The sequence below is a fragment of the Pseudorca crassidens genome, chromosome 1 (assembly GCF_039906515.1).
Source record: "Pseudorca crassidens isolate mPseCra1 chromosome 1, mPseCra1.hap1, whole genome shotgun sequence".
Lineage (NCBI taxonomy): Eukaryota > Metazoa > Chordata > Mammalia > Artiodactyla > Delphinidae > Pseudorca > Pseudorca crassidens.
In genome coordinates, this window is record NC_090296.1 from 194,267,705 (window position 1) to 194,280,000 (window position 12,296).

A 12,296-nucleotide genomic window follows, 5' to 3' on the forward strand; every position below is an offset into this window, starting at 1 on the left:
ATGGTTTTGTCATTTTTTTTTTTATAAAGGGAAAAGAAAGATGATGCAGTCTTTAGTACAACTGATCAGAATTTTTAAAAATCTTTATAGTTTAGAAAAGGTTCTTTTAACCATACACCTTGCTATTGATAACATGATATAAATTTTTAGGATTACGGTCAAATATAGGAACATTTCTATTAAATTTCATTCATATACATATTCATATTCTAATATTTCTAAATATTCATGTGCTAAATTTCAGGGCACTCATTTTGAGTCTTTTTTTCTTTTTTGTGCTATGAGTAATCTCAAATACCTTTGAATTTGATGATACTCACTAATCAGTTTGTTGATATTGTTTTTCTAATGGCATATTTTGATTGTTTTGGTGAGGTTGGTATTTTGTGTCAAATCAGTAAAAATTGAAATCTTTTTCTAATATGTTCATATGGTTCACTTTTCTTCATTCCCTTCATTAACTAAGTTGCCATAAAACCTATGAGTCTCTTCCCTACTTCAACTTGAAATTTAGCTCTTCCTTCCTTTTGGAGTTATCTGAAAATTCTCTTGTTCCTGTTTCTATCCTGATCTCAGAATAATTTCTATCGGTTTTGTGGCTAGGTTTTTGCTTTATTTCATATTACCTTTAATTTACTTGCATTTTCTCCTAATTATTTAATAAATAAATTTTAAAATGACAAAATAAAGTATATTTTCTATACATCCAAATCTGCAGTCTGCCAGTATCTATGGAAGAATTTGCTGTTTCATTGAAATGTTCCAAAAATGTTTTCCTAGTTACATATTCCAAGTCGTATATTTGGTAAAGCTCCAATATCACAGTCCTATCAAAAAAGAAAATAAGTGTAGTTCTTTTATCATTGTATATACTATGTTACTTAGATCTTCCATTTTGACTAGGCATTGATGATAACTGAAATTTCTACTTAAATTTTTACACTCTGGAAATTAAATTTCTATAGCTTCTGGTTTCATGTATTTCATTGTTTCTCCTCTAATTGCAACTTACTTTGGTCCCATGTACATTACAATACACTTATATTGCTGTGTAAACCCTGGTCCTCAACCTTTCAGTCAAGGCTGGATAATTTGGTACAGTGGATTAGGTATATTACTAGAAGCTATTTGTGAGGTGACTTTTTGGTGTGTCAATTTTACTAGGCTGAACTACAGTATTCAGTTAATCAAACATGAATCAAGGAGCTCTGGGAAAGGATTTTGCAGAAGGAATTAAAATCCCTAATCAACTGACTTTAAATTAGGGAGATTATTCTGGGTGGGCCAGACTTAATCAGTTAAATGGTCTTAAAATTGGGCTTAAGCTTTTTTTTTTTTTTTTTGGCGGGAGAGACTACTGCTGTAGCTAACAGCTTTGGCCCACGAGGTTTCACCTTGCTCCTGACCTTCCCTTTCTGATGGGCTGCCCTCTGAACTTGCTGGGCCAGTCTGGCACAATTGCATAAAGCAATTTCTTGTAGTTTCTCTATATACATCTTCCTGCCTCTAACCATCTATCTATCTTTCTTTCTATCTATCTATCTATCATCTATCTATCAATTACGTACCATCAGTCTGTCTGTGTTAATATTTTCTACTGGTTCTATTTCTCTGAATCCTGACTGACATGCTATTCTTATACTGATACCACTAGTTATATTATTAGTAAACATATTATTCCACTAAACCTAAACTGCATGTATTCCAAATTCAATGTCCATTTACCATGATTCTCTTTTTTAAATTATTTTTTAATTGAAATATAGTTGATTTACAATGTGTTAATTTCAACTGTACAGCAAAGTGATTCAGTTATACATATATCTACATTCTTTTTTTATATTCTTTTCCATTATGGTTTATCACAGAATATTGAATACAGTTCCCTGTGCTATACAGTAAGACCTTGTTGTTTATCCATTCTATATATAATAGTTTGCATCTGCTAACCCCAGATGGGAGAGGCATGGAGTAGGAATTTGGGGTTACCCTGATTCTCAAAATTTCTCATGGTCACTCTAACAGGACTTAACCCAAGAGGAAGTTTGACAGAAGGGTAGTTGAAGTGGAGAGTCTGAAACAATTATGGTTAAAACGTCTTACTTCTGCAGATTTTATTTAAGAAACATGACCACATGAAAGCACTTCTGGGGCCCCTCCCAGGGGTTTGGAAGGGACCCATGTGAGTGAGGGGCCCCAAAGCTTAAGTTTTATTCGCTTCCCTATGGAACCAGTCTGAGTGTCAGGAACAGCTGCTGAGAGGTGGCATCTGAGTAGAGACTGAGCAGAGTCTGACGGGATGATAGAAAGTATCTCGAGGGGTAAGGAGGGAAGGTAGGAATGGATGCCAGAGACAGGAAAAACTTGAGCAAAGCCACTGAGATGAGAAGCAGCTCATTGTCATTAGGGAGGAAAGTGAGATGCATGTGGGCAGGGGCTGGAGTTTAGGAACTGGCTCAGCTACTGACAGGAAGTCATCTTCTCTTTGGTCCTCCCTCTGCTTGACCTGCTTTCACAGCATCCTGATGTCATGTCAGGCTCTGACCTGATGACACGTCTAACTACTACTTTGCCTTAAAACCCACAAAATCAAAGCTGCATGTGTGACTTGGCTTCATTTAGAGAGGCCCTCAGAAATAACACTCTTTTTTACCGAGACACTCAAATTTGGAGTTTTAAGTTACTCCAGTAAACTTGGTAAGAATTAGGCTCAGAGACCCACCTCCCCCCGAGACTTAGGTCATATAACTGTGGGATGCATAGAACAATTACTGGCTTGTCTCCATAACAAAATTGGAGGTGGAGAGTCCTATCTGAATTTAGAAACCTTTGTATTATTGGGAATGTAAAGCACCTATATTGCTGAGAAGTTGTCTTCTAATGACTTAAGGAAAACCTATTGCATTGGCTATAAATGGACGTCTCAACACTGGTTATACATTGTAATCACCTGAACGTCACCCCAGACCCATGAAACTAGAATCTAGGTGTGGTACTCAGGCATTGGCTTGACTAGCAAAACAGAACAGAGCAAACAGATAAGAACTTCCCATGAATTTGGTGATGAAGAAATATGTTAAATAGTACTACTGAGAAGGTTAATTATTCAGGATTCCTTATTAGTTCAAAATTCTTGACAACATGAATACAGTAGTATGACTCACAGTTATGGGAGAGCAGTTGGTGAATTTTCTGATGTAGAAAAGCTACCCTTAATATCATTTCATTTTTTTAAATTACTTTTTAATTTGTTACCAAAGAGAAGATATGACCCCAAATAGTAACATTATAATTTGTTTCTTCATACTTCTGGTTTTTCTTATTGTCTCCAACTATCAAATAAGACAATTTCCTTAAAACATTGTTTTGGATTTTAAATGTTATCATAAAAATGTTTTAGAAGACTTCTGCTGGAAACGTTGCCCAAACCTCTCAACAACATACCAGGAGCACATATTTTGGTATTAGAATTTCTTTAGCGTTCTGTAAATAATGTTTTTCATTTAGAAGGGACCCCTGACAGGCAACTTCTTTCAGCAGAAGGTGACACTAACATTGGAAAGGCTTTCTGAATTGGTTGGGGATCCTGGCTATGCTGTGAGGGCTTTAAAATATTAAAGTTATTCATGGCAGGTCTGCAGGATTAGGTTTTGGCAAAAACTACTGATCTCATTCAACTCGCTCTGCGGGTTGAGAAAACCTTTCTCCTTATGGGTCTGGTTACAGCTCATGTACATACAGTTCCCTCATTTTCAAGAAACCTACGAAGCTACCATGTTCTCTTTTCTGTTGACTTAATTTGTTTTCTTTAAGGGCAAGAAGGTTCAAGACTGCCTGGGCTTGGTCCTGATTTGGAGTTTAGGCAGCGGTTCTCAAACTTTGATGGGGATAAGAGTCACATGGAGAGCTTATTCAAAATACCAATTCCTCTGGGCCCATGCTTGCGATTCTGATTAAGTAGACCTGGGTCCAATCCTGGAATCTGCATTTCAACAAGCATCCCAAGGGATTCTGATGCCCTCAGGCTGTGATTTTGATGAGCACTCCATTCTGGAATCACTTTACATTGAGGTTTCATTCTCCCCAAAGCTATTAGAAATCTCACATAATCCGTGAGGTCAAAGCCTTATAGCCATACAGCATGGGAGTTAACGAAAGCTGCAGTTTTTCTGTTCTTTCTGTTACTTAATCAGGAACTGTAGGTGCTAAAATCCACTTCTTCACTTCTTTTCTGAACTCCCTTATATCCTCTGCTATTGTCTGAATGTATGTGTCCCCCAAAATCCATATGTGAGACCTAACCCCCAAGGTGATGGTATTGGTGAGGTCTTTGGGAGGTGATTAGGTCATGAGAGTGGAACCCCCATGAAAGGGATTAGTGCCCTTGTAAAAGAGACCCCACAGGGACTTCCCTGGTAGTGCAGTGGTTAAGAATCCGCCTGCCAATGCAGGGGACACAGGTTTGATCCCTGGGGCAGGAAGATCCCACATGCCATGGAGCAACTAAGCCTGCGAGCCACAACTACTGAAGCCCGTGTGCTCTAGGGCCTGTGTGCCACAACTACTGAGCCTGTGTGCTGCAACTACTGAAGCCTGTGCACCTAGAGCCCGTGCTCCGCAACAAGAGAAGCCACCTCAAGGAGAAGCCTGCGCACCGCAAGGAAGAGTAGCCCCTGCTCGCCTCAACTAGAGAAAGCCTGTGTGCAGCAACGAAGACCCAAAGCAGCCAAAATAATAAGTAAGTAAATAAATAAATATTAAAAAATAAAATAAAAGAGACCCCACAGAGCTTCCTGCCCCTTCCATTATGTGAGCACACAGAGAGAAGATGGCCATCTATGAACCAGGAAGCAGGTTGTCAGCAGACACTGAATCTGCTGGTGCCTTGATCTTGGATTTCCCAGCCTCCAGAATGGTGAGAAATAAATTTCTGTTGTTTATAAACCACCATATATCTTGTTATAGAAGCCCCAATGGATTAAGACATTCTCCCAATGCTGTAGTGTTTATACATTCCCTTCACAATCACCATGAATGAAGATGTGTGAGTTGACAATTTGTCCCTCTTATCCAATCTTAGAACATAAACTCAAGGAGGGGAAAAGCCAGACATTATGTTGTCCTGGGCAGAACCCTAGATCTTTGTGGAAAGAACCATTTCTCTACACTGTTGGCGATAACAGAGAATTGTTTATCACCATAAAGACGCTCACCTCATGGAAATGTCAGTTTCCTTGGGTCAGAGTTTGCTCAGCTTATAAAAGGAAGTAAATGGAAACCTTCTCATGCTCGTGACCATCTTAACTCTGTAATCCAGCTTTGTTCTCTTGAGAAGTGAAAGAGCGAAAGAAACTTCATCTGCTTCTTTGAGAAAACTTGCCATAAATCTTTCAAAGAGGAATTTGTCTCTTATTTTGCCCAAGTTTTCTGGAAATCAGAGTAACCCTTGGCTCTAAAGGAAATAATAATAATAAGGCTCTAATAGGGAAACTGATTAAGTACCTATCAAATGTCAGGCACAGAGACAGGTTATCAAATGAATCCCAGCTTGTCCTGGAATGTGTTCTGCTCACTGCCATGTGCCAGCCAGGGGCTTAACTCCAAAACTCAAAGGCCCTGGCTCTTGAACTGGGGACACAGGAGGGGAATTTGACATATCCAATGAAGAAGAAAGGAGGGTGTGGGATTGATAGTCTCCAGGGACCTACTTCTCTGCATATGACGTTCCCTTTACCTGGCAAGGTTTGACTCCGTCCAGGAGACACCAGCTTGCAAGATGGGCTAAACCTCTACAGTCTCTCTGTGTTTGTGTTATTGATCTTGGGTCTTATAATAAAATGTTGCAATTTTCTCTGGGCATGTCCAGGCTTTGGTCTGGGCCTTTGCTGCCATGTGTCGGTAGGCTGTAACTAGAGATGGATTACATAAGAATTGCTTTTGTTGGGAGTCTTTCTCCATATCCTACGTACCCCGCCAGCCGCCTACCTGTGCCGTGAGCCACCTCCCCATATGGACTGCAGCCTGGCCAGATACACCTGTGCTGGTCTCAAGCACCTACGGTGGGTGTGTCACAAAGCAGGAACTGGGACTCCTGCTTTGACTATCCACAGGGCCACTCCCCACCCAATGAGGACACCCAAGCCAAACTTGCAGAGCATGAAGGAAGCAGACCCAGTTTGGGACCTCAGCCTGAGCAGCTGATGCGGACTCCACTGCCAAGCGACAGAGAATCTGGGACAGCCTCCGAGAGGCCTTGGCCAACTGGAGCCTGGGAAGCTGCTGTTTTCCTCGGAGCTCAACATCAAGATGTGTAGAGGCACTGGGCTTGTTTCGCTTCCTCCTGGCTCACGTTTCAAAGCCACGTCTCTTCCTTGACAAGCAGCAAAATCTCGATCCTCTGGGGTTTCCATGCAGGCAGAGAGGAGCGAGGAATACAAGTCTGGGGAGGCCAGACAGTATCAGGTAGCCTTTCCTGAAGCTGATCTTCAGAGAATCCAAGCCACTGTGTTCTTTTGGACTGTCTTCAACCAGGCGTATTCCACCGTGCCAAGCCTCAGGATATCTAAGAACCAATGGCCCAGCTCAGAGACTGTCACATAGAGAGAGCAAATTCTCCCTTCCTTTGCCTTTTTATTTTATTCAGGCCCTCAATAGATTGAGATTTATACTCTCTTAAACTCTAAAGTATAAAGAAGTTCACATGGGAAATGCTACATAGCCCCCAAGGGAAGCTGAGTTTCCAGAAGTTCTAACGTAACAGGAAGCTGGGTTTCAATAATAAACGATCAGATGTCGATATGGTAGTTACTATTATATTATGCCTCAACTTGATGGGACCGCAGGGTACCCAGATAATCGGTTCAGCGTTATTCTGGGTGTGTCTGTGAAGATGTTTCTGGATGAGATCAGCACTTGAATCTGTAGGCTGAGTTAAGCAGGTTGCCCTCCTTAACGCGGGTAGGGATCATCGTTCCATCTGTTGACAAAAAGGCAAAGGAAGGGAGAATTTGCTCTCTTGGGGTGACAAGACATCAGAGGAGTGCCTCAAACTGAGACAGAGAGGCTTCAGTCTGAGCAAAGATTCTGAGTCCCAGATGCAGAATGGAAACAGGAGAGGAAGTGAACAAAAGCAGACCACAGGAATTGGGATGAGAAGATTCTTAACAATCACCAGAGTGTACCACTGATTAGAGGGTTTCCCGGGTGTTTGACCTGGGGCTTTTGCCCCAGCTTAGGATAGAATTTCTCTGCAGCCAGTCGACGTGGAGGCTCAGAGTCAGACTGAAGTTGACATAAGAAGATAAAGAAAAGCCATATTTTTCACACACATGTATGCTACTCGGACTTTCAGTAGCTTTGTGAGTTAATAGCGACTGAACAATTTAAACCATTTGGAAAAGTAATGGTTTTCCTCAATATTGGATAGGTAAGCTTAACAAATTAACTGGACAGTGTGTTCTCATGCCTCGATGACTTACATTTTAACACCTTGTAGGGAAAATTGCTCGCTGGATTGATTTGAGGTGTATTTCCAAAGGGTGGGACTTTTGCCCACCTTCAGGACTCAAGTGCACTTCTGTACTTTCGTATCTTGCCTATGCTGGCATCTTCCACTGCCAGTTCCTGCCCTGTGTCCATAACAGTCGGAAGTCCATTCAATCATAGACCTACTCTGATACTACATTGATCAGTAGATTCCTCTCTTTGTTTTCAACTGCTAATAATCTTATATCTAGTGGAGCAAAATGGCTGTATTACTGTTCACTGCTTGTGGCCACTATTTTCTGTTGATGGGCCCTCACTACTTATCAGATACAGTGTGTAATGCTAGCAATATAAAAATGATTAAGACCCGTGCCCCATTAATGGGTGAGCTGAGGCATAAACAAGATATAAACATGTGAATTAACACACCATTGGACAAGTAGGATAAAAGAGTATCACAAGGTGCAGATGATGGGGGTTCTACCACACATGGGACTCCTGGAAGGCTTTTCAAAAGCAGTGGTATTTGAGTTGGTCTTAAAACTAACTCTAGGTTAATCAGCTGAGGGGAGAAAGGACCATTTCAGCCTGAGAGAATATCATGAATCCTAGAACCTGGGGAAATTCAGTGGCCTGGAGAAAGAGCCAGAGAGAGGGACCGGAGAGTGACTTTTCATGGAATTACACCATAGGGCTTAGATAATGATTGCAGTGTGACAATAGTCCATTTACTGAGCTCATCAATGTGCCATTGTACCCAATGCCCTGAGGGCAGATGATATATCCATCTTAAAAATGAAGAGAAAATGGCTCAGAGATCCCATAAGAAGTCCTACTTGGGGCCTTTCCCCCAGGTCTGTTAGGCTCCTATTACCACTGCAGCCAGCTCTAAGGAATTCTAGAAACTGTCTGGTCTAGTGGTTTTAAAAATGTGTTCTGAAGAACGCTTGGATGTTGTGGAGTTCCAGAAACAAGAAAGAACACCTCCAAAACACAATCATCACTCTTCTCAGATTCACATATGTGGTTACTTCTAAGAATTTCTTTTAAAAGAAGAGTTTTGCTGCCTAAACAAATAATTTAAAAAGGAAAACCATGGATTTAGTCAAATCTACTCTTTTAAAAATGATGCTTTTTTTCCCTGTTGCGCAAAATTATACATGTTTATTATAGAAACTTTGGAAAATATTGGAAATGGAAAGAAAACTCACCTATATTCCTACCACCAGTGGGGAACTACTATGAATACTTGATAGTCAATATTTTTGCCATGAATATATTTGACATAGTTATGATCTATATAACATTGTACATAAATGCTTAAATAATAACTTTTTAAATTATATCATGTGCCTAAAGATTGCACAAATATTAGAAATATGAGATATTTTTCATGCTGAGACTAAAATCCATTGAGTAATAAGCACTGAACAGTTTAGTTTACACAATGCTCTTGAATGGCATTAGTTTAATCAACATAAATGTTGAATCACTTTTTCTTGGCAATATTTGAGTTGAAATTTTTTTAAAAAGTCATCATGTTAAAGGATATTCAAAAGATAGAAATTTCAGCCCAAGTCACATAATTTGACATGTTTGACAATGAATGCCAAAGTCTCAATCTTAAAAGCAGAATAAAGTGTTCAATAAGGATTCTGCTATTTTCCTAAAAATATTCTAGAAACTGCAATGTTTTTAGTGTGTGGAGTAAAAAAATATGTTCGATGGTTATATACTTTATGAAATATCCTTTTCAAATGACAAAGGATAAGTTCTCAATTTTAGGATCAAACAAATGTGAAGTTAAATTAAAAAAAAAACACAATTCCCAGTGTTTTAGACTGTTACTCAAGATTCTGAGTAACTACGAAATGTTAAATACAGCCTTTGATTGGTAATATCTGTAGCCTACTCCACTTCTGCACCTCGAAACCAGTTGGAGAGTGATTAGAAGATGAAGAAAGATGTCAGAAGCTCCATCTTCCCTACCCCCTCAGAAAAGACTACAGATGCAAACCACAGCCTCTGGAATGTTAATTATCATATTCACCCACATCATTTCCCACGCTTCTTGCTCTGTAAATGGACGTAGAGTTGATTTACAATGTTGTGTTAGTTTCAGGTGTACAGCACAGTGATTCTGCTCTGCTCCCTTTGATACCTTGTGGGCCCCAGTCAACCCCACCTCTTGGTATTCACACCCTTAGGGTATCCCCTCCCCTCGAGTGTGGGCTGAACCTGTAATTTACTTCTGACCAGTTCAATGAGGGGGTGTCACCCTGTGATTAGAATTCATTAGATTGCCAAGGACCACGTGAGCTTGAAAGGGGATCCTCTGCAGTCCGGTCTTCAAAAGAAACCCCAGCCCTGGCTGCCACCTGCATTGCAGCCTGATGAAACCAGGCTGGGAGTGGACGACCCACGTGAGCCATGCCTGGACTCCTGACCCCAGAAACTGTGCGATAATAAACATGTCCTGTTCATAGCCCAAGCTTGTGGTAACCTGCGGTACAGAAATGGATGACTCATATATCTGTTTACACAGTGATTCACCCAGAGTGACTCAGGAAGTAGCTGGGAAATTAATTGGCCACCAGGCCTCCTCATTCCAACTCTCCATTTCCATGAGCTCTCTCCATGTCTGCAAATGTCATTTCAAGAGGCAGAAAAAGATGGCAAGACATATCATTGTTGTCTCAGGGGGTACCAGTGTTTGCATTTGGTGCAGATCAACAGAGAATTTGACAAAAAGGATTTCACAGATAGGGGTTTATGGATTTCACTCAACCAACGCTCCAAGGATAGGCAACCAGGGCTCCTGGGGTGACCTGGATGATACTTCTAGGGCCCAGGCTCCCCTTCTTCTGTCTTCCTGCTTCAACTTGAAGGGGGAGGCTCTTGTTCTCTTTCTCTTTACCTCACCCTGGGCCACATGTGATGTCACTTCTGCACCTCAGGCAGGAGGGCCTCTCTGATGCCCCCAGCAGCCTGCCACTCACGTCATCTCCAAGCTGTGTCACGTGTCTTCTTCTAAAGAGTCTGCAGAAGCGAGAGTTTTTAGCTGGGCACTTTGCTGCCCAACAAATGAAGGCAGGAGGAATGGATATCGGGTAGACCTCTAGCAACGTCTGCACTCAAAGCTCCTTTCCCACAGAAAGAACTATGGAGAGACAGGAAATAAAAAGAGTGGAAATTAAGGATGTGGAAAGCCAGCTATGAGGATCATCAAAACCAAACTGAAAGGTGAATTTTTGAAATGACTAATAAAATAATATCCATTTCTAGCAGGACCGACACTGTATAATGAGTACAAACAGTGAGCTTTAAAACCATTCACACAACATAATCCATCTGTTATCTCTGGTGGAGAGACCACCCTCTTTTTTTTTAATGCTCTTAGGTATTTTCTACAGTTTTTTTTTCTATTAGTAATCATACATGGTTTTCATAAGGAGAAAGAGATGTTGTTTGAAAGTTGCACATGAGATGTGTGTTTTGTAAAAAATCATGTTTACTATCAGTTTCCAAATCAAAGATAATCTAAACGTCTACATATAAAACAGTTGACATTTTCTAATTGTTGGAAATACAGTGATGTAGAATCAGGAGATAAATAAAACTAGTATTTACTCTGTAGGTGCTGCCTTGTTAATTGAATATTCTGTTTTTCCTCTGAGAGAGCAGTTGAAGAAGGAGTAGCATTGTTTCAAATGCCTACTGGGTAGTCCTGTTAAGTAATACAGAAAAGGAGACCCTGAGGATCTATTTATTTTAAAGTTCTACTTTTTTTCTGAAAAATTTTTTTCCTGAGAACTTCTGGGCTGAAGGGGGTTTGGTGAGTATGCAAAAATCACAATGTAGCAGATTATTATTATTTTTTCCAATCTAGCTCTATCACATGAATTTTTTATTTAAAAATTTTTTTAATTAAAAAAAAGTTTTAAACTCTACTCGATACTATGTAATGACGTATATGGAAAAGGATTCTTTTCTTTATGATGTACTCTTGCCTGCTTCTTTTGTGTATCCCAGGTTTCATTGTAAAAAGAAGCTTGGACTTACAAATAAAAACATGGGATCACATCGCAACAGACAGTTGCCTGGTGGTATAAGCACCGAGTTTGATGTGGACAGGCCTGTATTTCTGGTGGCATCTACTAGCTGTGTGACCCCGGGGATTTCTGTACAGTGTACAGTGAGAAATTCATTAGGTTCAGTTGAAATTACATGAGAAAATACATGTAAGGTTACTTAGCTCAGTGCCTAGGCATTAAAGACACTCCAAAATGTTAATAAACATTATTATAATTATGATTTAGAGAGATTAGAGTCTTGGAAAAGAGGGAAGAAGACAGCATAAAGGGAGGACGTGGGGAGAAGTGAGGCCCAGAGGTAGCTCAGATTGTAGGACCGCATCTTACAGCCAGAGATGGCCGCACCAGGCTGGATGCTGAGGAAGAGAAACACATGCAGTCCTACCACAAGCTCAAAGCCCCCTTTCCTCAGAACATTTGCTGGAAAAGTGTTTTAATAAATCTATAAATCTGTGGTGATTATGGAAGTGAATGATGAGCCCTAGAGTCGTACAGTATGCAACCTGCAAAACTGTACATGGCAGCCCTGAACGGTACAAGATGGTTCTACTCTTGTTTCGGTCTCTTCTTAAGCAGTTGACATCTTGTATTTCTTTTTACCTGGTGGGCCCCTTTAAATTCTTTCCAGGTCAAGGCAGAGTACACATGTAAATACATTATATTGACATGAGGTAGAAGTTTGAAACTCAGGCCATCCCAAAAGGCAAAGAATGCGAG